The sequence below is a fragment of the Elgaria multicarinata genome, chromosome 7 (assembly GCF_023053635.1).
Source record: "Elgaria multicarinata webbii isolate HBS135686 ecotype San Diego chromosome 7, rElgMul1.1.pri, whole genome shotgun sequence".
Classification (NCBI taxonomy): Eukaryota; Metazoa; Chordata; class Lepidosauria; order Squamata; family Anguidae; genus Elgaria; species Elgaria multicarinata.
In genome coordinates this window covers 59,245,418-59,271,764 of record NC_086177.1, presented here as the reverse complement: position 1 = coordinate 59,271,764, position 26,347 = coordinate 59,245,418, and the positions used below count along the sequence as shown (strand labels likewise).

General features: G+C 45.3%; 1 protein-coding gene across 4 annotated transcripts in view; it reads left to right on the top strand.

Annotated features, from left to right (window-relative positions):
* Positions 1-26,347, top strand: part of KCTD1 (potassium channel tetramerization domain containing 1) — a 95,070-nt gene that overhangs the window by 13,365 nt on the left and 55,358 nt on the right. Inside the window, exon 1 of one of the 4 annotated variants that reach the window (XM_063130667.1) lies at positions 22,833-23,189. The exons of 1 other annotated variant lie outside the window; for it this stretch is intronic. The gene's annotated coding sequence lies outside the window, so the exon portion shown is untranslated. Of the gene's footprint in view, positions 1-22,832; positions 23,190-26,347 lie in introns of those variants that run through there. 2 more of the 4 variants (XM_063130665.1, XM_063130663.1) reach the window with 2 other exon arrangements.

Genomic DNA, 26,347 nt, shown 5'->3' with positions numbered 1-26,347 from the left:
ATGAGCCAAGATCCCCCATCTTGTAACTCTGCCTTTGGTTTCTATTTCCTAGATGTAGAACTTGGCATTTATCCCTATTAAATTTCATTCTGTTGTTTTCAGCCCAGCACTCCAGCCTATCAAGATCACTTTGAAGTTTGTTTCTGTCTTCCAGGGTATTAGTTATCCCACCCAATTTTGTGTCATCTGCAAATTTGATCAGCGTTCCTTGCACCTCCTCGTCCAAATCATTAATAAAAATGTTGACGAGCACTGGGCCCAGGACTGAGCCCTGCGGTACCCCACTCGTTGCTTCTCTCCAGTTTGAGAAGGTTCCATTGAGAAGTACTCTTTGAGTGCTAAGCATATATATTTATATACCCTATACATGTACATTGATGGTGCTATATAAATAAATAATAATAATAATATAAGTCCTAAGCATATATATTTATTTATATATTTTTATTTGGAATATTTATATAGCAATTTTCAACAAAACGTTCTCAAAACGATTTACAAAATGAAAAGGAAGCCAGTTCCACTGAACTGAGTGGCTCTTACTTCCAAGTAAACCTGCTCGATTTGGCTCTATATCAAAGAATATGCGCTGCTATGAAAATAGGCCGGATAGAGATAAAACTCCATGCACCTCTGAAGTCCAAGGAGAAAGGATGGAGAGAGAAATAGCTCTTATCGCTTATACGCGGAAGATTTTCAAATAGACTTGGATGGCATCACCAAATTCTAGAGTCCAGTTTCTTCTATGGTTGTTTTTGAGCTCCCTTTCCTGATTTCATATGCATTTCATAAACCTCTGCAGTAAGTTGCTTACATTGATCCAGTTGTGCACGAACACTGCGAAAGGGTGGCCATGTGTTCTACTTTACCGAGGACAGTATTTGAAGGGCTCTCAGAGGACAGTCTTCTTTTTGAAGGTGCCCTCTATTTGAAGGACTGTCCTGTCCAAGGCCAATTTAAAGATAAAGAACCATCAGAGGGACAAGTGAAGGCCTTGAAGTTGCCCATCAACAGTTAGCAGCACCTAGATAGCAGACTGAGCAGGCACACTGGTTAAAGCCATCCTCACTATTTGTATTTAAATTATAGAAATTATTTCCAAACCTTCATCTGTCCATATAAATTAGCATCTGAAATTTTATGCAAATCTGTGGCTCATTTGTTGTTTGGGTGGTGATGCATAAGTGGCCATCCTAATGCCGTAGTGAGTAAAGGGTGGTTTGGTTATCTTTGGAGGTGGGCTCTTCTACCACATCTCTGCTGGTTGGAAGAACTCTGGGCATAGCAAAACAGGGTGAGAATGATCCAGTGAATCATAGGCCCTGTTCAGAACACACCTTACACCACGACTTTAACCACGTTGAATAAGGCTTTTTGTCTTCTGAACACAGCCTGGCTTTAAAGGCGTGGCTTAAGGTGTCTTCTGAACGGGGCCATTGAGTCCAATTCCTTGCCCTGAAGCAGAACATCCTGTGCTTGTCCTATACATCTTTCAGACACCTCTCCAGCTTTTCCACAACAATATTCAAGGAAATTGTTTCCACAGTCATCTTAGCCAGCTGGGCCCAGGGCCAAACAGTTCTTAGGGTACATTCGCACTAGTGTATTTCCTTATCCAGACACCCCAGGAACAGCTGGAGCCATTCACATGCTGGGTGGAGTCCCCGGTAGTATTCCACTTCTGGGTTTTGTGTGAGAAAAGTAATTTTGTTCCTAAAGAGGAATCCTGCTTTCCCCTGCAATGTCTCAACAGAGATTTCATGGAATATCAGCTCTGCTGGCTGGGGTGGCTGCAGTCTTGAAATGGAGCCCTCAATCACCAGCAGATCTGCTACAGCCTATGCAAGCTCAGCCAGCTGGAGAGGGTACTGTTTGCAGCTGGAGGCTGGTGTTAACTAATGGAAATGGAGGCCTTCCTCAGCCAGCTGATTTTCAAGAGCTATAACAGACAATACGGGACTCTATTTCAAGTGGGAGCCGGGAGCCTTCCTGGCCAATATTGGCTGGGTGTTGTCTAGCCTCCTATTTGAGTAAGCAGCTCAGCCTGTAGGTTTCCAAAATGGACTCCTGAACTGGGTATTGCTACTGTTGAGTAGATTGGTTCTGTGAAGAAAGGCTAGGGTCCACCCAACCTCCCTGCAAGGTAGGCTCTGGACAAACCATCCATTTACCCAGGCTCCTACCTCCCTAACACCGTACCAAGAGGGTAGCAGCCAGCCTTTTGGAGAATAACCACACAACAGACTAAGGACTGAAGCAGTTTATTTAAAAATGGAACAAGCATGTTTTAAAAATGTTTTTAGGATGTTTTTAACAATGTATATTATGTTTTAATTGAGTATTATGTATTTTATCATTTGTTGTTCCCCGCCTCAATCAAAGTGGAGAGTCGGGTAAGAAATAAATTTATTATGATGATGAGGTATTTTAGCAGCACTAAAAACATCAACCTGTCATAAAACATGCCTTAACGGTGGCAAGTCATTCCCTAGAGCAACCAGGTACTTTAACACTAAAACAAGAAACCTCTCTAAACCCAAGTTGTAACCCTTTCCTGGGATCTTCCATCCTTACGTTTGGTTCCAGGGAAGATGGCCAGACCCTGCTTGCTAACTCATTTATCCCTTTTGGGCCAGCCAGTACCATGACCCATTTTAGCCAATCTCAAGCCCCTCTTGGGTCTCCGGCCTTCCTCCCGGAAGGGAGCCCTTCCCACCAGGCCGTTTTTCCCACAGGTGAAGTCAGTCAACACCAATTACTCCCGGCCTTCTTGTTAGTTCTCTCCGCCAAAAGGCATTAGCAAGTCCGCAGCCATCTTGGTCAGTCTTCACAGGTTCTATCACTTCCTGGGATACAGGGAAACCTAATCATTCTTTGGCAAATCAAAACTATTGGTTTTGTTGTTTTATTTAATTGCACTTGGAGAAGCTGTAATACGTCATCTTAGCTTTGAGCAAATGTGGCAACCCCTGTACTGAAGTAACTTCAAAGGTTTTTTGTTGTTTTGTTTTTTAAAAGGGGGGGAGTAAGAAAGAGGGGAACAATCCTGAGCACTTTATTAAAGTAGATAAAGCAGGGAATAATGCAAACTTCAAAGGGGGAAATAAAATGAACAAATATGAAGCCTTGAACTTGGCCAACATATAACCTATGAAAGCCCAGTTTACCTATGAAACTAGAGCCAGATCTACACCAAGTAGGATATAGTACTATGAAAGCAGTATATAAGAGGCAGGAGCCACACTACTGCTTTATAGCTATTAACAATCTGAGAAAGACATTCTGTTGATCAGAAGATTTTTGCAGACATCTTCCTACAACCCCCTGAAGAAGGCCTTGAAAAGATATAGGCCGAAATGCATCGGGCTCTTTAACCTACAAATAAAAAGTTCAGCATCCTGAGAATTTGCTTCTCCCTTTTTTTTACTTGTCCCAAAAAAGCGCCACATTATGGCAGCCAATAGTAGGGATCGTGTGAGCCCTGGGACCAGTGAACATGGCCACCCACACAAGGGCAACATCAGCACCTGCCCATAGATACCTCTGTGAAACACCTACTGGCTCTCAAATTAAAGCAAAATGTAGATATTCTCAATAACACTAGGTAGTTTTAGGTATTCCACTATTCTCTCAGTCAACCCGACCCACTCTGCAATATTTTATTTATTTATTTAAACATTTGTATCCCCCCCCCCATATCACAAGGGTATTGTAATAACACAGGTCTATGTGATAAGACAGTTGAGTTACTGAAATAACATGTGTGAAGCTCTTTGAACACCAGAAATGCTCTACGTAAATGGTAAGATTATTGCTGCAGAGGTTATTGTTATTTATCTCACACTTCCCTCAGTTCTGAGGGTACTTCACACAACACACACACACATGCAGAAGTCATTTGCTTTCTGGTATAGATATACACCTCAAGGAGCTGTGGACACTCAGGAGCTCCCTGACTACACATTATCCTTGAAGTGTCTACAAAAGAGGCACCTGCTAAGAATATTAAGGATGAAGTAGCCCCAAGAAGAGACCGTTTGACAGAATTGTTGAACAATTGGGGCCAAGAGGGGTTTAAATCCCCTTATCACCTCCCTCCTGGCATTTTGACAAATCCTGCCGATCAGGAATGCTTTCCACTGCAGGTGAAACTGCTGCAGGATACAACAGTCACTGAAAATCAATGGATTCCATCCGATTTTCTCTGTTTAGAAATAGGGCTCTTTGCCATCTTGTATCTAAGTAATTGTGGGAATATTTTATAAAGTTGGCAATGGACTTGATTTGCTCTTTCACCCAGACAGTTATCACATACACGCAGTGTTACCTAATATTTCAAAATGATTTTTTGACAAAGAAGTCATCCATTAGAGAAATCTTTTATACAGTTGGTCAAGGGTCAGTCTCTCCTGAGTTACCAAGAGAAATATAGCTCCACAGGGTGGCCCTATCATCTGAATTAAGGTCCCCCCTGTGTAGGTTTAATATATAACTACTGATGGTGGTGTGCTGTGATTGGGTGTTGAATTGCATTATACGCTATGCTCTATCATGAAGATGTGGGCAGGGTGGTTGTCAATGTGGAGACAGCTACTTTTATTATTATTTTTTAAAAATCCTTCCTATTCCTGGCTCCTAGCGTTCAGAGGCCAGGAATAGTGCCAATCACAAGGCTTGGGGGGGATTACTACTCTACCCCTGCTACCCCCAAAATTCCCCTGGAATCTGCTGCAGCAGTGTATACAGCAGTGGTAGCAGCTGCCACATTGTGGCCCCCTGCCCAGAAGGAACTCCTGGTCTGTCAGTAACTACCTCATTTTGCTAATTATGCATGTCCAAAGGCAGAAGGTGTGCCCTCTCCTGCTAACAGGATGTTGTTGTTGTTTTTTTAAAAAAACACAACTCAGGTCAGGCGCTTTGTTTAATCAACCAATCAGTGCAGACCTCTTGTTTTGCAAATGAGCAGGTCATTCTGCTCAATGTGAGATAGTCCAAGTTCAACAGAGACAAATGTGCTGGCTGGTTTATCGGCTAGTTGGCTGAGCCAAGCCAGCCAATCAGAGACTGGTGGGTGGGTGGGCTGGACAGGTGAGAGGAGACATAAGGGAACCAGAGGACAAGCTATTCCAAGTGCTTCTGACGGATAAGGGAAGCTGGCTTAGGTAGGGGTATGTGAGTGTGTGTGAATGCCTTGGTGTTTGGGAATGGCTTGATGTATGTGTGTGTGTCTAGGGCTCTGGGGATATTTGGGGGTATGTGAATGCTTGGGGTGGGTGTGACTGCTGAACTGCTGAGGAATTTGGGGGTGCATATGTGGGTGTGAATGCCTTGGGGGTTTGGGAGGGTTGGGAGTGTGTGAATACACTGGGATTTGAATATATTTGTGGGTGTGAATTGGTGGTTTGTTGATAGGCAAAATCATCCATTACCAATGGGGTTTTTGCTCCTTTATTTAGTCTCATGTGCAGTTAGGGGATGAATTTAGAATGGAGAGCAGTTGGATGGGAAGGTACGTCTCCCTCCTCTTACATGCAGTGTTCCTATCTGGATTAGGCCCTATGCACTTACAATTCCATAAAACAAACATTTAGAATTACTCTCCTAGATGCTACACATTTAGCCTTTAGCTTAGCCTTGAAAGAGATAGTTTGTGGTGTATATGTTTATATGTGTGATTAGAAAAAGGAGATGGGTGAGAGTTTGTTGCGTTTTGTGTGTCTTGTGTTTGTGGGTGCTTAATTTAAACTGGGGTCTTTTGCTTTCCTTTAAAGAGCCGGGAGAATTCAGGACACCAGCGCAATCCTACCAGTAACCTTTTTATTAACTTACTACTGGGGGGTGTTTCCTTGTTGTAGCTGCTAGACCCACTAGATACGTTTGGACTTACTTCCAAGTAAACATGAATACTATTGCTCTGAATGGAACAAGTGGAAACCTGTGGATTGGAGGATAAACGAGAGGGGGGGGAGAGAGAGAAGATCACATGGGGATGTAAAGAGTATAGTTTAACAAATGCTTTGAACATCAGAGAAGGGAAGAAGAGGAGGAGGAAATTAAACTCCTTAGACTCAGCATGGGGCTGCTTAAGCACCAGAATAATGAGTCACAGAAGGTATGCATACTCCTAAACCAGCAATGGAGGCGGAAAGCAAGATGTGGGGGGGACAGACCAAGAAACCTTCAGGAAATAGAAATCCAGCCTTGAGGTGAGGCCAGTTTAAAAAGAGGGCAGGGTAACTGTAAGATGGACATTTGAAAGCAGAAAGGCGGAATTTTAAACATTTGGGGATTTCAAATATTTGGTCAATGCAGACAGGCTGAATGATTTAATAATGCCAATAAAATAGTATGTACTGACTACATACAATGAAAATGCCCACAATTGCGAAGTAACTGGGATCAAAAGTGTCCTCTCTGATTCTTCTTTTGCTAGGGAGACAACAGAATTGTATCTTCATCAATAGCTAATCTGTTGGTCTAGTTGTGGCTAATGTCTACTCCCTTTACTCAGCATTTTTCTGCCTCCACCTCTTTCTACCAATACCTGAAGCATCTGCTAATTCAAGTCTGAAGGCCAATCTGTATGACTGTTGTGATCCACTACTGGTTAATAGTCCATGATTTGGAAATTACTGGTTTATTTTCTTTAGGTTGCAATCCTATGCATGTTTAGACAGAAAAGAGTCCTACAAAAGTTTAGAACTTTTTTCTGTCTAAACGTGCATAGGATTGCACTTCTATTTATTTAAAATACTTCTAGACTACCATTCAGGCAAGAGCTCTCCCAAAGCAGCTTACACAATAAATTTCCATTCAGTAAAAACAGCAATAAGTAATAAAGTCAACAATTGATAGAATCTGATGTAGAAATACTAGATATAAGAGCCAGGTAGCCATCCGTATTCTGAATGTCACCTGATGTTTCCTCAAACACATTGTCCTGGGTCCAAAGTAAATTACTTTCCTTTACAGTATATTATTTTCACACTATCATGATACAAATACCCACATGGCTGCTTCAAGAAAAGGGGAGTTGCACTGTTTTTAGATTGTGTGTGGGCATTTGGCTGTATGAATGAAATTTGCCATATTATCGAGCAGAATTAGTTAAATACTAATTGGCAAGACTTGAAAACCTTTTTCTTCCCAGGCAAGCGATAGTCCTCCATCTCATGTGCCCTGAGTAAACATGTCTTTAGAAATGAAGTGGCTGACAAGTGCCAACAGAATTGTACAATTCATCTTTCAAATTGTCCGTGTTGGGAGATCATAGAACAAAAACGATTGTATCCAGGTTTTTAAAGCGGTCGTCTTTATTGATGGTCCTGTCAATGCCGTGGTCACTCTGTGAAATACAGAGATGTCCTGGGCAGATAACATGATCAAGCTTAAGCCTCACCCCCTCTTTATAGAACCCATGCAGCTCCTTGGTATACATACCTTGTGCTGAATCTGATCGAAAAAGGCTAGAGCCATTATCAAGCCTATTCTGTGGCAGGCAGGCATGAGGGGGCAGTGTGAGGATGCACCTCCATTGCATCTTCACAGTTGGGTCCAGCAGAGTTTTCTGGCTGATGAGGGGCCTGTTGCAGTTTAGCCCAGAGAGAGGGCAAAAATAGACACTGGCCTGATCCGAACATAACAGTAATTTATGGGTTGTTCGACCCATGAATCGCTAGGGTGCTGTGAGAGTGAGCAGACTGCCTCCCACATGCCCATCACTTACACTATACTCTGGATCCAACCCGTTGCATATCTGTTATGCAGTGCTGGTCTCTAAACATCTAGCAGTTACAGGCGCAATGTAGATATTAGAGGATGGTGGACCTCATTCCACGATCCTTAATATTTACGTTGTTCCTGTAACATGTTAGATGCTTATAAAATAGTAGATTGCCTTGCTCAACCTGGCTCCCTCCAGATGTGTTGGGACCACAACTCCCATCATTCCCAATGGCCATGATGGCTGGGAATTATGGAAGTTGCAGTCCATCACATCTGGAAGGTGCCAGGTTGGGCAAGGCTGTAGAGGATGTATCCAGTTTTATGCTTGAGCGAGAGTATGAGCAGAGTCATGCCAATGAACAGTGCTGTTCTTGCTGCAGCCATATCAGTGGTAGCTTTGCCAGTTGTTTCATTGGACCATTGTGGTGGAGGTGCACTTTCATTTAAGATGGTAATATATTTTCCCCAGTTGAGTATAGAAATGGCCATCTTTGCTACATTGGACTTTTTGTTCTCTCTGGCTGCATTTGGGCAACACAGTTGTGAATGGTAGGTTAATAGTCAACTCAATGGTTGATTATCGAGGGGCTAGTCCCCACATGACATGATTATAATCAACCGTGGTGTGGATTTAGGCCAGCGTTGAGTTGACTATTAGTCAAAAGTGTGTTTAACACATCCCCTGCCCTCTTCCCTGCTCCCCTCAGTTCTCCCACTGGTACCACATCAGCCATTGCGGGTTCTGCTGGCTGGACTAGAGCAGCAGCCACGACTTTGGTTGCACTGTAGTCACTGAAAATAGCCAACTCTGTGTGATGAAATAGTCAACAGTGCCTGACACACGACAGGATAACCAACCCTTGTTCAAATAATCAACTCTGCACAGCATTGGTGTTTAGTGTTGGTTATTTTGGCCAAATAACCAATCGTGGTGTGAAAAAAATCCCGACAGGTGACACAATAATCAATCTTTGACTCTTTAACCCACCGTTGACTATTTAACCCATTGGTTACCATGTCGTCCAAACCCAGTCTCAACAAAAATTGTGGAAAATGGTGTATATTGAAATAAAAAAAATTGTGGGAATAGAGTTGGAAGAGACACCTATGGTAGCATTGCTATCACTATATGGTACTTTAAAGTGTAATAAAGAGATCAAAGAATTAATAACTAATTTGTTGACAGCAGCAAGGTTAATTATAGCTAGGAACTGGAAGGTGCAGGGAAATTATCATATAGAAGAGTGGTATAAGGAAATATAGGACATAGCTATAAACGATAAATTGACATGTAATATAAGGTTAAGAAAAGGTATAACAAATGTAAATGAATTTGAGGGAATTTGGAAACAGTTCCTAGAATATGTATTCTCTAAGGGGGGTGGAAAATCACCACCCGAAGAAACTTTGAGATTCTGGAAGCAAGAATAGATCCCGGAAGGTGGTGGGGAGCATTTACATTATGTTATGTGATTATGGAAACTAGATAAGTATAATTTGGAATTATAAGCGATGTATGTTTGTTTATTTTATTTTTCTTATGTGGTAATTGTATTATGTAATCAATTATAAAAAATAAAGTAAAATATTTAAAAAAACAAAACAAAACCCCAGTCTCTATTTCAATTAGGGCTGTGCACTGCCTCGGGCCGAGGCGGGCTGATTCGGCCCACCTCGGTTCCAAGGAGGTTCTGGCTCAGCCTAAGGCACCCCAAAGCCAAAACCAATTGGCTCCAAAGCTTCGGGGTGCCTCAGGCCACTTCAAAGCAGCACTGGGCGGGCCTTACCTGCTGCCAATGCTGCCTCCTCACTCCTGCTGGCTTGGACCAACGCATGTGAGAATAACCAGGCTGCACGTGATTTTAAGATATCGTAGGGGCTCTGAGTGATTAGTAACTCTATGGCCATCATAGTTTGTGGTACTAATAGAGCACTAATTAGTACCACCATAGAGGTACTAATTAGGGATGTGCTCCGCTTCTAATCGGACCGGCAAATTAGAAGCGGAGCGGGGGGCTTCGCCTGCCCTTAAGGCGGAGGCGAAGAGGATTGGGGGGCCGGCGGAGCGTGGCGAAGAGGATCGAGGTGAAGGCGGATCCTTCGCCTCAATCCGGAGCTCCTCCGGAAAGGTAAGTGGGGTTTACCGGGCCCTGCCGCTGTCGCTGTCGCCCATGCAGCGACAGCGGCAGGGCCCGGTAAACCCCCCCTCCTCTCCCTTACCTGCCTCCGTCCGCGGTCCGTCGGCTTCTTCCATTGAGCCCGCGGTTCAACCAGGAAGTCTGGGCGCATGGCCCAGACTTCCTGGTTGAACCGCGGGCTCAATGGAAGAAGCCGACGGACCACGGACGGAGGCAGGTAAGGCCCCCCTCCCCCTTGGTCCCTTACCAGGCTCTGCCGCTGTCGCCGCACGGGCGGCGATGGTGGCAGGGCCCGGTAAACCCCCCCACCCTCCTCTCCCGGCCTTACCTGGCGCCACTCCCCTCCACTGCGGAGCTCCGATTCGAAGCCCGAGCTCCGCAGCGAAGAGGAGCAGAGTATGGGCGGAGCGGCACGGAAATTTTCGGATCGGCCCGCGGGGCGGAGCGGGGGGTCCGTGCACACCCCTAGTACTAATCACTCAGAGCCCTCGCGATATCTTAAAATCGTGTGTGGCCTGGTTATTCTCACATGCAGTGGCAGAAACCAGCAGGAGTGACGCGATGTGGCGATGCACCAGGTAAGTGGGGAGAGTGGGAAAGGGAGGTTTTTCTGGGTGCCAGCTGTGCAGCCGGCACCTAGAAAAGTCCAAGTTGCCTCAGAGGGCCCAAATCTCACCTCGGCTTCAGCACCGAGGTGAGATGGGCAACCCCCAAAGCACACCTGAGGCGAATTGGGGCTGCTTTGGGGTCTCTGAACCGGCCTCTGAGGCAAAGGGGGGGATCCCTGCACAGCCCTAATTTCAATGCAGATATTTCCCAGCCCTGCCACCTAATACCCTTTAGCTGTTGTTTCTAGGGACTGAGCTTGAGATCACAGGCACCATCTGTTAATGGCTCCTCCACTTGAAAGTTCTCCAGGTGCCATTTTATTAACCAGTTTTGGGGGGGAAAGAAATGATGTAGAGCACAGTTCATTGTGGTGCCACATAAAAGGAGTAGAATAAAATCCTAATGTGCTGAACAAATTGAGCAGTATCCAGGTGGATACTAATGCTGAAGTAAATTACATTGCTGTAAGGGGCCTCTAGTACAACGCCAATAGCTACAACTGGAGCAATGGGTTTTCTGGGGATATTTGAAGACTGCTATCATATCTCTCGTAATCTTTTCTTCTGCAGGCTGAGTATACCCAGCTGTTTTTAACAACGTGTTGAGAGGCAGGTAGATGGCGAGGGGGGAGCTTTTGGGTTTTATGGGAGTGATTTTTAGTGGATTAATTAAATTTATCAACTAGAAAACTTTTAATCAGCCAAAAAGGTACTCCAAATTAACTGGGCAGAACATTTTTGTATAAGTACTTATAAAAACTGCAAATTACAAGCATCTTAAAAGAGGCATTCTTCTCTCCCATGTTAAGAAGAAGAAGAAGAAGAAGAAGATGATGATGATGATGATATTTATTTGTATCCCGCCTTTTGCCCAATACTGGGCCTCTTGTGTCATATAAGGCCCAAGATGATGCCTTGTATGATACATCTAAAAATGAAACAAGTATGCTACTTGTTGCAGAACTACTGTTTTACCTGTGTGTAGATGTATGCAACATATAAATAACAATTTAATCAACTAAAAACTATAGAATTAATCAACTAAGATTTATTTAATTGTGTAGCATCCTCTTCAAGTTCCCATTTTCCACCTGGGTTCTATTTGTTTTTTTAAAGTGAAATTTTCTGAGTTACAAGATTTAGGTAAATAGACAGACAATTTTACCTTTTGCCCTTTGAAATGTTTCTTGATGTTTCATGTTGCCTGATGTTTCATACTGCCCTCTATTTCTTTGAAATAAACAAACATGTGGCTTGGCTTTAACAGAAAATCTAAAAGTCAAAGGTTCAACTCAGGTTCATGTAAGGAGAAATACGCACATGCGATGACTTCCATCTCGCACACACTCACAATTCAAACTCCGCAGCATGCTTAGAAGTCCCACTACTCAATGAGGCTTACTCCTACATAGAGCTTCAGTAATTTTTCAGTGGAGTCAGCATCTGACTGAAAGTTCACATTGGGGAGCCACAGAATTGACTATATGGTAGCTGACACCTTGCTGTTCTTAAAGGGAGTACTTGTCCTGTTCTCAGAACTGAATTGCTAAAACATTAATATATTTTAAATTTGATTTCTTGATTTCTTTCTCACCCCATCAGTTCCATTGTAAGGAAGTGTGGCCTTCAAGTAGCCAAGAAGCAAAGTCATACTATTCTAATCAAAGCCCATGTTGAGTCCAGCTTGGTGGCTATTTCTAATATTTTCCTTTACAAAATTGGCACTTGGGCAGCACTTTGTGATTCCTAAGCATAAGCTCAGTTGGAGAGCTCAAGAACTTAGGGATGAAAAGCACACAATGCATGATTCAGTCATACAGTCATTTGAATGCACCAGTTTGGGGGGCGGGCGGAATCCACAGAGGTACATGCCCCATCTCTCATCTTTATTTATCCATTTGTTTAGAAGAATGATATCCTCCCTTTCAATGGAATAATCCTCAAGGAATTGTGCTCTTCTCTGGCCAGCAGACAGGGGCAGAGAGGCCTTCCTTCCCCTTGCTCTGATGTTCTTCTTGGGAGGCCAAAGGCACAACCCCCTTAGTTCTTGGTTCCCTGGCCGATCAAAGGTCTTGTGCAGATGATTATTTTTCAGGGATGTGTAAGTGCTACCATGGTTTTCTTGTCTTGCAGGGGCTTTGTTTATTGGTCCTGATGCATTGCAATAGTTGGCTTGATAGTGTTTCTGCAATTTCATATGAGTAAGAAAAAAGCATTTGCTAAAACCCAAAGTCCTCAGAAGTGCAGCTGCTGGTGAAAAGAGCAAGCTTTTCCTATTACTAAAAATGTACTGGTTTTTTTAAGGTGTCATCCTGTCCTGTCCCATCCCCCATAATCATTGCATACAGACATCATGCTCAGCTACAGTTTAGAGTAGCCTTCCCTAACCTGATGCCCTCCACATCTGTTGGAATGCAAATCTCATCATTCCTATCAACTTCAAAACATGGTATGCAAAGCTGGCTTGTTTAAGCTAAGCGTAGTTCAAATTAACTGCAGTTCCAGATCCAGACAAAGCAACAAGCCGTGGTCAGTCAAAAGCAGAACCACAAGCTTCTGAACTCTTCCTCCTGGCTGCATGGGGGAAGTAGAGAGAAGGGGAAGCATGTGAGCTTGGGGTGACGGTGGGCTTGTTCATGTCATAAGCCGTAGTTCAGTGGGACATTTGATTGTGGCTGGCCCCATTCAGAAGACACCTTAAACCACACCTTTAACCATGGTGGTTAAGTCAGAAAGCCGAGCTGTGTTCAGAAGACACCTTAAACCATGGCTTTAACCACGGTGACTAAAGCAAAAAGGGCCTCTATTATATCTTATACTTATGTTCTAGAAAGCTATTAAACAGTTCAACTGAACATTACTAATGTAAGAAGAAAAAGCCAAACGTAAACAGAGCATATCCCTCAATCAATCAGATTATTAAAAGAATACAATAATCAAAAAAAATTCAAAACTTTAATTTTTCCACTGAAACACTTGTTGAAATGAGGCTTTCAGTGTTACAAAACAGTTCCATCTTTAAACATAATTCCAAATCTTGACTATTTCTTCCCTAACTTCCCAGAGTCTATTGAAATTTGGAAGTTTCACCATCTGAAGTGTATTCCAGGAAGTTTTCATTCCATCTTCTATATTTGATCTTGCAATATATTTCCATTACTTTGCTAGACCAATTAGTGCCATAATTATAAATGTATTAATCAGTCCTTGGTTTTTTGTGTTTACTAAATAAGGTATATAAGCTAGAAGAAGCCTTAGGAGATAGAGGCAAAGAATAGGACATCACAGAAGTACTCAATTTTGTCATTTTCTTTCATTACTATGAAAATGTGATCATCAGTCATTCAACACAGTTTGAATGTGTAGTAGTGGAGATAATAGATAATGTCTCTATTATCATTTTTTCCTGTTTGTATTTCTGCTTAAATTTGATATTCTAAGCATTAACAGAAAAAGTTGTAATGGGTTTGTATAGTTTATTTAATAAATGGGTGTTTGAACAACAAACTAGATCAGGAATAAAATCATACGTAATAGGATTTAGTGGAGTAATTAGTGAGGCTATCTTTTAAACAGTAACAGTAAAGTAGTATTGCATTAAAGAGATTGTGGTCCGCTTTGAAACACTGAAACCTTCAAAATCTAGGAAGTTGTCAGAGCATGGTTGTTTTGTTCCATATGTTCTAGTGGTGATTTCTTATGCACTGGTTCCCCCATTTGTCCTGATTTTTCCAAATCATAGGCAATAGGGAGCTCAAGGTCAGGGTGGCCAGTGCAGTCTATACTGGGGATTATGCTGTGAAATCTCAAAACTGTTGACTCCATTTTGAAGGTAACAATTTTGTTAGTTTCCTAAACTACTGGTTTTGCAGATACACACTCAACCAACCATGGGACTCTGATATCTGGATATATGTTCTAATAACATTTCCAAAACCAAAAGGCACTTGCTGAGTATAAATTTTATTTCTACCCCATACAGTCCAAATCACATTGATTTCTTTTGATCTTGTTTATGGCCTGTTTAGATCGAGTGCACTGATGGTGACTGTCTTCTGATGTCTGACTAGTGATGGCAACAGAAGTGCTGATGCCAGGCCTAAGAGCTGTACTTAAAACTCCCAGTTTCCTTGCCTTCAAGCTCAAAGCTAACCTAATTTTCTATCAGAGGAAAAGATGTAATCATTTGGCTCATTGTCCACATATCATTATTAAGATGACCTTTTGTTTCTGAAAGTGAAGGATGGTAAGGCAAAATAGGAGAGTCTGCTGTAAGCTCAACTTTTTATTTCTGCTGCTGCTGCTGCTCCTCCTCCTCTTCCTCTTTGCCCTGGACTGTGATCTGGCCTTCCAGGATGGTTAAGAACATAAGAAGTGCCCTGCTGGATCAGACCGAGGGTCCATCTAGTCCAGCACTCTGTTCACACAGTGGCCAACCAGCCATTGGCCAGGGATGAACAAGAAGGACATGGTGCAACAGCACCCTCCCACCCATGTTCCCCAACAACTGGTGCACACAGGCATCATCATCATAATAAATTTATTTCTTACCCGCTTCTCCATTTTGATCGAGGCAGGGAACAACAGTAAACAGTAAAATACATAAAACTGAATTAAAACATAATATACATTGTTAAAACATCCTAAAAAAAACATTACTGCCTCGAATACTGGAGATAGCACACAACCATCAGGGCTAGTAGCCACTGATAGCCTTTGCCTCCAGGAATTTGTCCAACCCCCTTTTAAAGCCATCCAATTTGGTGGCAATCACTACATCTTGTAGTGAGTTCCATAATTTAACTATGTGCTGTATGAAAACTATGCGCTGTATGAGGAGAAGACTCACTAGACTCACTTCCCTATCCCTCCCTGCCCTCCTCTCCCTCTCTGGTCAGCTTCTGCTGCTATTTATCCTCCTCTCTGAGGGACAAGCTGTAATTTAAAGGATCAGTCACGGGGGCTCTTTTTTTAATAGATCTATGGCCGCTTATTATGGTGGCCATAAAGGGCCATTTCCCCTAGTTTGCAATTATAGATCTATTAAAAAGAGAGGATGCACAGAAAAGTAAGTCCTGGTGGTGGTGGCAGCGGCTCTTGGTAGGGGGTAGGGGTAAAGTGAGCAGGGAGTCCAATAGACTCCCAGTCAGCCTTGTGCCCAGCTTTCCTAGTGCCAGCTGCATGGCAAACACCCAGGAACCCACAAAGCTAACCTGCTTTGGTGGGGGATCTTGCTTCAGCTTCAGCATCAAAGCATGGCAGCCAAGCCCTGAAGCACCCCAAATCAAATTGGCGTCATTCTGGAAGCTCCAAAATGGCCTCTGATGTGATTGGGGGGGGGGGCTCTGCACAGCCGTAATTTCAACCTCTAAGAAAGGAAAACCACTGCCCCAAAAGCCAGGAAGCCACCAAACTATTGTTGGCCAAGGAAAAGGGCTTGGGGCCGTGTGAAGGGGGCATGGCCATCTGGGAAACTACAGAAGACCTAATTGGTCCTTTGGCCTGAGATTCTGCATCACTGTATTATAGTTTGATATGTTAAGCTGGGATGATGCAAAATTTTAAAATATCTGCTTTTAGGGTGAAAGAACCACTTTAAGCTATCCATCTGAATATAGCTCATTTCAGATCATAAGGAATATTTAGGTCCTTCTCTATTAGGGATGTCGGAGAAATTTCCAATGGAATCAAATGAGTTTGGATTTCTTTGAATCTGATCTGCAGATTCTGCAGTGGAATGCTTTTTTCCCGAATTGCATGAAGACTTGTGGACTGTTTTTTAAAACTTTCTGGAATTTTATGGAAATGTAGTTGTTGGAAAATACGTAAAATAATAACTGTTTGAAAATGTGCATTTCCCTCATAGGTTAAAGCATGCTCATAGGGGAGGGATTTGTGCGTTTGGGGATGGATGTTGGAAAGAAAGGCACCTGACAATCTGCGAAAAGCAGATGAAACAGATTTTACTAAATGCATACATCCATTTTCCCCATATTTGGAGAAGTGTTACCCTGAAATGTTGCTGCTGACTTCCATTTTGCCAAGCAGTTTGTAAGTCAGTGGCAATTTTTCTTCACATAACAGCAAGGAAAAGAAAGCAATTTCCTTTACTTTGGGTGCAGGCAGGTCCTAAGTAGAATGATAGTTACCTTAGATACTTGTTTCTAAGTTACCCCTTGTTCTTAAAAAGAGCACTCGCACAGTATAAAATCAGGTTGTTAATCTCTTAATGAATGTAACTATTGGTAGGCTTAATTGGAACAGGTAGTTTAATAGGTTGATATAAATGGCTGCAGTCTTCCATCTAGTTCGGCCTGACTTTTTATTGGTATGTTTTGTAACATTTTCTGAAATGTTTTGTGTTTTGATGTTTATTCTTAACGGGTACACCCTTTCCTGGGTTATGATGTGCAAACCTGAAAGCCTGGGTTATTTATGGGTTGAACAACCCAGAGTTAACCAAACAATGTGGGCAATTGTTGTTTAACCTATTAGCAAACTCAGGGTTTCCAGGTTCACGCATCAGGAAACAAATCAGGAATTCGGTGTTCCTGGGTTTTTAATTGAAAGCAAAAGCCGTGAGGGCAGGGGAGGCAGCATATTCATTGCTTTGCTGATCCCTGGCAATTCCTGGGTTAAAGAACTCAGGAATTACAGTGTGACGTGTGAACCAGGTCTTCTCAGGCAGGTTCATTCCCTGGCATCTCTAGGGAGGGCTTGCAAAGAATCCTGTTTGGCAGCAGCTCTCCAGAGTTTCAATCAGTGTAGACAATACTGAAGTAGATGGACCAATGGTCTGAAATAATGTAAGGTAGTTTTCTATGAAACAGATAATTACAAACAATGGCTCCACAATGAGTTAAAAATGCTTCAACAGATTGAAGTAAAGGACTTGAAATAACCTGATACAACTTTCTCCAAGGAAGTGTTAATGGATACCATGTGCACCTGCAAATTTTAATTGCAACACTGTGTTTTTCCAAGACAGAGAGAGTGATAATTGTTGTTTGCCTGTTTAACAATAGGCTTGCAAGTAACTCATATGCACTAAGGATTTGTAGTCAAATAATTCTACAATAGTTTTAACCCAGACACATATCAAGCAGACCAAATTTATTCTGTACAAGAGGGTAAGAGCATAATTTTTGAAAGGGTAATGATGAAACTGAAGTGATCCATATAATGTATTAGTAGATGATGATGATACTTGCTGCCAATATTTCAATCTAAGTACAAAATTCATAGGGCTCTTACAAAATAAACAGTATAAAATGTAAAATAACAACCAATAAAACAATTATAACAATAAAATAGTAAAAACAGCAATGACACAACATAAGACAGCACAACAATAAAATCAACTTCAGAAGCAGGAATAAATCAATTTTCTCATTGTTTAACTACAAGGTTAAAAGAACCATTTTCACCTGGAGCCTAAAGCTAAGGGTAGACTAGTCCATAAACATGGTGCCACCACAAAGAAGGCTGTCACCACCTTCTTTACCTCTGAAAGTGGGGACATCCAGAAAAATAAAAACAGAAGCAACTGGAGATGAATCTCTTGAATAACATGTATCTCGGGTCATTTATAAAGAGTAACTTTAAGTGGCAATGACATGCAAATATAAACCTAACTGTGCTAACATAGAAAAAGACACAAGATAATATCTTTATTTTGAGTCTATTGAACAGTTGGAGTAAGTTTCAGCAGGCTCCAAATCCAGTATCAGTCTTGTTTGGAGTTTTATATGTGAAAGACTTTGATACTGATGATCTTGGTGGTAATATGGACAGCTGGTAAAGGCTGGCACCAGTTCGCATATATAGATATTTGCAGTAAGGCTTCATTTTTTAATTACCCAAATCTTCCTATTAAAAAACATCAACCAAGGTTCATGTTATTTCACTTGATCCAAATTAGGCATCACTTAGTGCTCACAGTGTTTGAGCAACAGATTTTGAAGAATCCTGGTTAAAGAGAGAATAGACCTAATCTAAAGCCTATACATTCCAGGAGTGAGGAAGCTGCAGCCCACCAGACATTCCGTATTCCTGCAAATCTTATCAATCCCAGCCAGCATGGGCAGTAGTTAGGGATTATGGGAGTTGAAATTCAGCAACATCTGGAGGGCCACAAGCTCCCCATGAGTTTTAGAAAGATTTATGCAATGATAAAAAGAATGGATTTGATTAACAGTTGGTCAATTAGTCAATTGATGAGCAATTTTGGCACTATATATAGAAGTGGATTGTTCTTTTCTGTTTGCACCACACTGAAACAGTTAAATTATAAGGTTGCTTCTAGATGAGGGGTACGATGGGAAGGATACGGTAGAAAAAACTTAACAGCCTATGTTGTGGGGATGTCCACAAATAAAAACATCCTGGGCCAAGGTCTTAAGAGTTACATGTTATCAGAAAAAAAAATTCTATTGGGTAATAGCAAGGAATTATTCCAAAAGAAGAATAAGATTTTCAGATTGCAGCAAAAATAGGTATTACTTGACTATGGAAAGATTCAGAAATACTGAGTATCAACATTTGGTTCCTTAAAATTTGTGATCTAGCTGCAATATGGAAGATAAGAAGTTATAAAAAACCATGGAGAGCCAGAGTTCAAACTCAAATGTTTGGAAGGAAATGTTATTATTTTTAGACAACACATGGACAACTGTGTTTCAAAAACCTAGCACTTACATAGGAAAGAGTTATATTTTATTGTAATTATGGATAATGTTTGATTATGGTAATTTTGATGAGATTGCATTCTATATAAGAAATAAGAAATATTGAACAACAAAGTTAAATTAAAGCTCAGATGACAAATACAGTTAAATGTATAGAATTAAACTAATTTACATATCTACTCAGAAGTAAGTCCCGTTGAGTGCAATGAGGCTTACTTTCAGAGAAGTGCATAGGAATGCAATCTAAATCTGCTTTGCTGTAATCAGTTGACAAGTGTCCAGGCTGAAATGGTTATAGACTTATTTGATTGCAAGTCTTTAGTTGATATAAAGTCCAAGTGGTTATCTGCCACTTAGGCTTGGAAAAGTGTTGCAATTTCACTTGTTACTGCTTTGGCAGATAAGGTGTGCACAACATTTTATTTATATCCCATTATACTCTTTATTTATATCCCATTATACTCATTTTCTAAGTGTGAATATTTTACTCTTATGCTTCATCTCTGAAATTCAGAAACTGCATTCTGAAAACCTAACAGTTCAGTTTGAAAGGCTACTAATCAGGGGATATCATAAACTCATTTAAAATCATCTTTAATAGTTACTCTAGAATCGAGTGGGCTGGTATTCCCTCCCCCCAAATCTCTAAAAGAGACCAAACAGCCATAGACTACCTACGTGTAATTCCAGCTGGACATCAGGAAAACCTTCCTGATTGTTAGAGCAGTACAACAATGGAACCAATGACCTAGAGAGGTCGTGGAGTCTCCCTGTCAGGGATGCTTTAGGGTGGATTCCTGCATTGAGCAGGGAGTTGGACTCGATGGCCTTATAGGCCCCTTCCAACTCTACTATTCTATGATTCTACCTTTTCTGAAGGATATACTCAACATCTTGCTGTACTAGGGCATTAGTAAGACACATAGGGCTCATGTACACCAAGCTGAATATTCCACTATGAAAGCAATATATAAAAAGCAGGAGCCACACCAAGCAGGATATAGCGGTATGAAAGTGGTATATGGTATGTGTCAAAGGGCCTCAATAGTGGTCAGTGCACTTCAATATCACTATAAAGCAGTAGTGTGGCTCCTGCCTTTTATATACCGCTTTCATAGTGGAATATCCTGCTTGGTGTAGATGAGCCCATAGATGCAATTTGCACACACATTTCCATGCTACAGGATTTCTCCACCCCCACTAGCCAAGTTTCTGGATCTTCATGAAAAATATAATATGTGCTGCACATGACCTGTGAAACTATGTGCTCCAGATCTGGTTTCCATCATCCTGCAATACACACCTTGCGGTAAATTGCCGCATGCATCACATCACATACTTTATGGTCAGCCTTCTTTTGGTCCCTAAATGCAAACTTACTTGCATATATCAGAGTGGAGGCACCACTTAACCCAGCAGTGCTTCTATCTGAGTAAAATACACATTTAAGTTTATGGGTGTCTAGATGCAGAAGCCATTCGCTGGCACTACATTGCAAAATGTAATGTGCATTTGTGGTGACAGGAAGATAATGGAGCATGACTACTTGGATGGTTTTCAAGAAAACTAAATATAAATACCAAAATCTGATTGTAATCTTCAGAAAATATTATATACAACTTTTTGTTTTGAGGACAGATGCAGGTGAATTTCTTCACTTGAAGCTGAACATGTTAGCTGGAAGATAACGTAGCATTAAATCTACTTTGAACTCTTTGGGAATTGCTTCTGCGTAAACATGTATAGGATCAGGTGATGTGTTTTACTTCAACCCATGCAGCTTTCTTTAAATCTCTGCTGATGAAAGGGGTGGGGGTTATAAACGGAGTATAAAATAAATGTTTAAGGAAGTTCTTCCTGGTCTTCCTATTAATCCAATATTCACATTTCATTTCTTGGGGTATTGGGAGGGGGGTTTCTTTTTGCCAAGAAGTAGAGAAAATGTTACTTTTAAGTATGGGTCTTCCCATCTGCCGAAATGTAGAATACTAGCCCTGATGGTTGTGTGCTGTCTCCAGTATTTGAGGCAGTAAGCCTGTGTGCACCACTTGCTGGGGAACATTGGTGGGAGGGTGTTGTTGTACCATGTCCTGCTTGTTCATCCCTGGCCAATGGCTGGTTGGCCACTGTGTGAACAGAGTGCTGGACTAGCTGGACCCTTGGTCTGATCCAGCATGGCTCTTCTTATGTTCTTGGAATGATCTTTAAGGATGCGATCCTCAGGGCCAGGGCCAGACTATTTTGTGCCCTAGGCAGGTGAGCGGCTTCCAGCTGGGCACACCGTTCCAAACCCGCCCCAGCGTCCTGGCTTCGAAGCCAGTGCCTGGCCGGAAGCCGCTCCTGGCTTCGAAGCCAGGACACTGGGGTTGGGGGGCAGCTTCAGAACTGCACACCCGGAAGCCGCCCTCTCAGAGCCACTGTGGGAGAGCAGCTTCCAGGCATGCTATTCGGCAGCCCCCTTTGCTTGGTGCTCTAGGCCGCCGCCTGAGCTGTCTCTATGGCAGTGCCGGCCCTGGCGATCCTACATATGTTTAGACCAAAAAAGCCCTACAACTCCCAGCATAACTAGCTGGGGAATGCTGGGAATTTTAAGCTTTTTCAGTCTAAACATGTATAGGATTGCACCCTAAACATATGAATTTGGCTTTTGGATCACTTTGAGTAGCTGTCACCTGGTTTTCCCAAAATGGGATCCAGTCCATTAAACAAAATGAATAAATCAGAATGCTCTTTGGTGTTGGTAAATTACCTCCCAGCCCTTTTTAAGGATCAGGACAACAATAGACTGTCATCTCTGCCCTTATCTGTGAATCATATCTGGGGTGTTGAGATTGCTAGTTGTGACTTGTAGGTAGCTTAACAAGATTTCCCTAGAATTGTGTTCTAAGTGAAAATACAGTATCAAAAGAGTGAGACTAAAAACATGTTTCCTCCACAGGCGAAAGGATACCTGGGCGTCAGTTTGGTATAGCCAAGTTTGTGAGGGGAGGGCACTTGAGTTCGAGGTACAGTCCGTGGGAAGCCTGAGTGCGCGACCAGACCTCGGGCAAATTCAGATGCATTTCTCTCTGTCAGAGCAATGAATGGTTAGGATGCCCATCAACACGTGGCTTGCTTCACGGTGCAACCCCCACCCCACCCCGTCCAGCACATGCTGTTTTTGTTGTTGTGAAAGCCTCAAATCCTTCCTGCTTTGTGCCTCCTTTGAAAATAAAACGATAAAAAGTGCTTTGAAGCGTTGAAAGTGAGGCGAGTCCGTGGCTTAAAGTTAGAGAAGGATTTGAGGCATCTGGAAATGGATGCGGAAATGAAGTTCGGGTGGGTAAGGAGGGGGGGAGCGAGAAGGAGGGGAGAGCAGAGGAGAGGAGGAAAATCGGTAAAAGGGCTCCTAGCGGGTACTAACTTGAGGGCGGTTTGCGGCAGCGCGAGGGCTTGCAGAGTCCCGTATTGCCCGAGGGAGATGCCTGCATGAAAACCTCGACATGGTTTTGGAGGGTTGTGGAAAGCTAGGGAAGGAATCGGGAGTAGCAGGGGGCAGATCTCTCTCTCTCTCTGTGTATACGCGAGAAAGAGAAATGTTGATCGCTGTGCTCTGCAGGGCTAGGCTGTGCCTTGTGTGTGTGTGTGCGCGCGCGTTGCAGCTGCCTGTCCCCGCAGGCTGGGAATAGCTCGAGATTTGCCTCTTGGCTGCGGACTGTGTGGGTTTTACTAGCCCTGGCGGCTTCCTCTGCTATTCGCTGCTGGCTTCCTCCAGCTTATTAGCGCCAGGCAGGAAACAAGCGGGCTTCCTTCTTTTGTACACTGCCTGCCCGGCACACTCGCAGGCTCCCATCGCCCCCCGATTTGCAGCGACGGCAGCCGCTCGGCGAGGGGACCCGCTCCGACTCGCCTCCTTGGGTCTCCCTTTTCGTACTAGTCAGCCGCCGCCTTGCGAGAGCCGCCGTCTCCGGTTCCAGCCGCAGCCTAACGTGTCTGGCTCGTCGGAGACTCCTCGATGCCTTCGCCGTGAGGGAGGAGGATCGGCGCGCCTGGTATGCAGCCAGAGTGGCCTTTTTCTTCTTCTTTGGAAACCGGCGGGCGTGGGGGAGAGGATTTAGGTGGGATGGCCGGGGAGTGGGAGAGGCGAGGGAGGGGGGAAATGAAGGAGTCATTCCGAAGTGCTGACGATCCGAGAAGTTTCTCCTCTGCTGGCGTCAACTCCGAGCCGCTGCCGCCAACTGCTGACTGGGGGCTGCGATGCTGCCGCGTTTCCGCGCTTAGCTGCCAGAATTCAGAAGGGAGGAGCTGCCTTGTGAGAAAAGCTGCCTGCTTCCCACCCCCACCCCCCACCCTCGCTCTCCTGGTGGATCTCACCTGCCTCTGCTCTTCTCCTAATTCTACCCCCCCATCACCTTTCTTCAGCCGCCACCACCAGTGAGGGGGGGGGGGGTTCCCTTCCCTTCCTCCTGTAAGCAATGAATGTGTGGGAGCTGCCGGGCTGCTCTTCGGGCATCACTTAGCGGGCGGCAGCTGGCAACGCACTGAGGCTGGGTAAGTGGATCCGTTCGTCTCAGCCTCCCCTTCTAATACCGGGTGCATGCACACGGGCCAATATAAAGTAACCCTTTGCATTGCATTCGCCGTTTAGGCTGTAGGGCTAGATAGGGGAGGGGAAGACTTGCCAGCTGCGGTGCCTTTTCCCCGCCGCCACCTTCCCCTTTCTTCCCGTGCTCTCGCGCTCTCCTGCTTCCCCACCCCATCCATCGCACAGCAGCCACAGCAACTGGGAGCGCGCGGCCCCTTTAAGAGCCCAGCTTTGCCTCCCGGTAGCTGAAGGTCATTAAACACAAAAGCTCTCCAGCGCTGCGGTCCAATATAGCGCATGCGCCCTGCCCGAGGACTGGCAGGGAGACGGCAATATGGCGAGAATGCCTGGCAGCGGCGGCGCCGGCGGAGACTGGAGCACCGGGGGCGGCGGCGGCGGCAGCGGCAGCAGCGCAGGCGGTGGTGCAGGTGGCGGTGGGGAGAACAATGCGGGGGACCGGCAGCCCGGCCGGGGCGGCCCCCACCGGCCCCTCCACTATTGCAGCGCGGGAGAGGACGAGGACGGGGAGGACGAGGATGAGATCCAAGAGGTGCAGATAACGGGGGACGAGGAAGGGGCCGATGGCGGGATCCTGCTGCTGGACGACGAGGAGGGCGACGAGGACGAAGAGGAGGAGGAGGAGGGCATGATGATAGGGCTGGCGTGGGACGCGGAAGAGGAGCCGGGCCATATGATCCGTATGGACCAGGGCACCGGAGCGCTGCTGGACTCCGCTGCGGCGGCTGTCTGCAGCGTCAGGGGCCGCCTCGGAGGAGTCCGGGGAGGCGGCGGCAGCGGCGGCGTCGGGGCTTCCGCGGGTGGCGCCCCCTCGGTGCCCGTTAGCGCCCGCGGCGCTGCCGCCTCCGTCGTCAGCAACGCGGCGGCAGTGGCCGCTGAGGACTCCGACCCAGAGGCGGAGCTGCTCCTGCAACGGCCCGAGCGGGCCCGGCTGAGCGAGAACACGCGCTTGGCCACCCGCTACGCGGTGCGCATCTTCCGCGAGTACCTGAGCGAGAAGGCGCAAAGCCCGGACTTCGAGACCATGGACAAGGGGGCGCTGTGCCGGGTGCTGCGCTCCTTCTACGCCGAGGCGCGCTCCAAGAGCGGGCAACTCTACTCCAAGTCGTCGCTCATCAGCATCCGCAGCTCTCTCAACCGCTACCTCAACGAGCCTCCTTACTGCCGCACCCTCGACCTCACCAAGGACCCGGAGCTGCGCGCCGCCAACCTGACGCTGGCCGCCGTCATCCGCAAGCTGGAGGAGCAGGGCGCCGGCCCCGTGGTGCAGAAGCAGGCCATCACGCGCGCCGACCTGCGCAAGCTCTACACCTGCAGCGTGTTCAGCACGCAGAGCCCCTTCGGGCTCCTGAACAAGGTCTGGTTCGAGACGTGCATGTACTTCTGCACGCGCGGGCGCGAGAACCAGCGCGAGCTGGAGGAGGACTCCTTCGGGCTGGCCATGGACGAAGACGGGCGCAAGTTCGTCTACTTCAAGGCCCTGGGGCCCTACCACAAGTCGCGCTCGTCGTCGTGGAGCAAAAAGCGCGCCGAGAGCAGCGACGAGGAGAACCTGCCGCGCATGTACGAGACCGGCACGGAGTTCTGCCCTTACGCCAGCTTCGTCAAGTACCTGGCCAAGCGCAACCCACTCTGCAAGGCCTTCTTCCAGCGCCCGCGGGACCACTGCAGCGAGGGCGACGTCACCTGGTACGAGAACAAGGCCATCGGCAAGAACCTGCTGGGCACCCGCATGCAGATGCTCTCCAAGGCCGCCAAACTCTCCAAGACTTACACCAACCACTGCATAGGCGCCGTCTCCATCGCCACGCTCAACAGCATCGCCGGCATCGGCACCAAGCTGCCTCCGGGCGCGGGCGCCGCCTCCGGAGGGGGCTGCTACGCCCTCAACGGCAGGGCCCGCGCCTCGCCCGCTCCCGCCAACCACACCGCCGCCACCTACATCCTCCCCAGAGACGGCGACAACCTCCCCAACGTGAAGGCCGAAGCGGCCGCTGTCGTCGTGCCGGCTAAGCGCTCCCTCTATGAGGCGATGTACGCGGCTGGGGGCGGGGCCGCGGCTGGGGGCGACGCCTGCGGCCCCTCCTCGTCCCCCAAAAGACTCTGCCTGAGGCCTGCCGAGCCCCTTGATGCCGCCGCCGCCGCCGTGGTAGTGGTTTCAGTGAAACACGACCCTTTGCCTCTCCTCATCCCTGAAGCCAATGGGCACAGAAGCACCAACTCTCCCTCAATCATTTCACCTGCTATGGTTTCCCCCACACAGGTAACAAAAAAGAAAACCCATCGCCACCCCCTTTCCTCTCTCCTATCCCCAACTTGTATACACATCCCTTCCTTTCCTTTTTTGCTCTAGTCCACTTAATGGGATTGCCTAGCAAAAGGGCTACTGTATGTGGCAGTCCACTTAAGGTAGGAGGCCCTTTGACCAACTAGCTGCATAGCAGGCATGAGGGTCTCCTAATGCAAGCTTGGAAACTTTTCTAGTTTACCCAACACCACTTGGGACAGCACCTGTCACGAATGATTACTTTTTGCATTGGACTCTAGGAGATTTGGAGGAAAGGTAGAGTTTCATTTCATTCAGTTCTTTACACACATGCTGAAGGG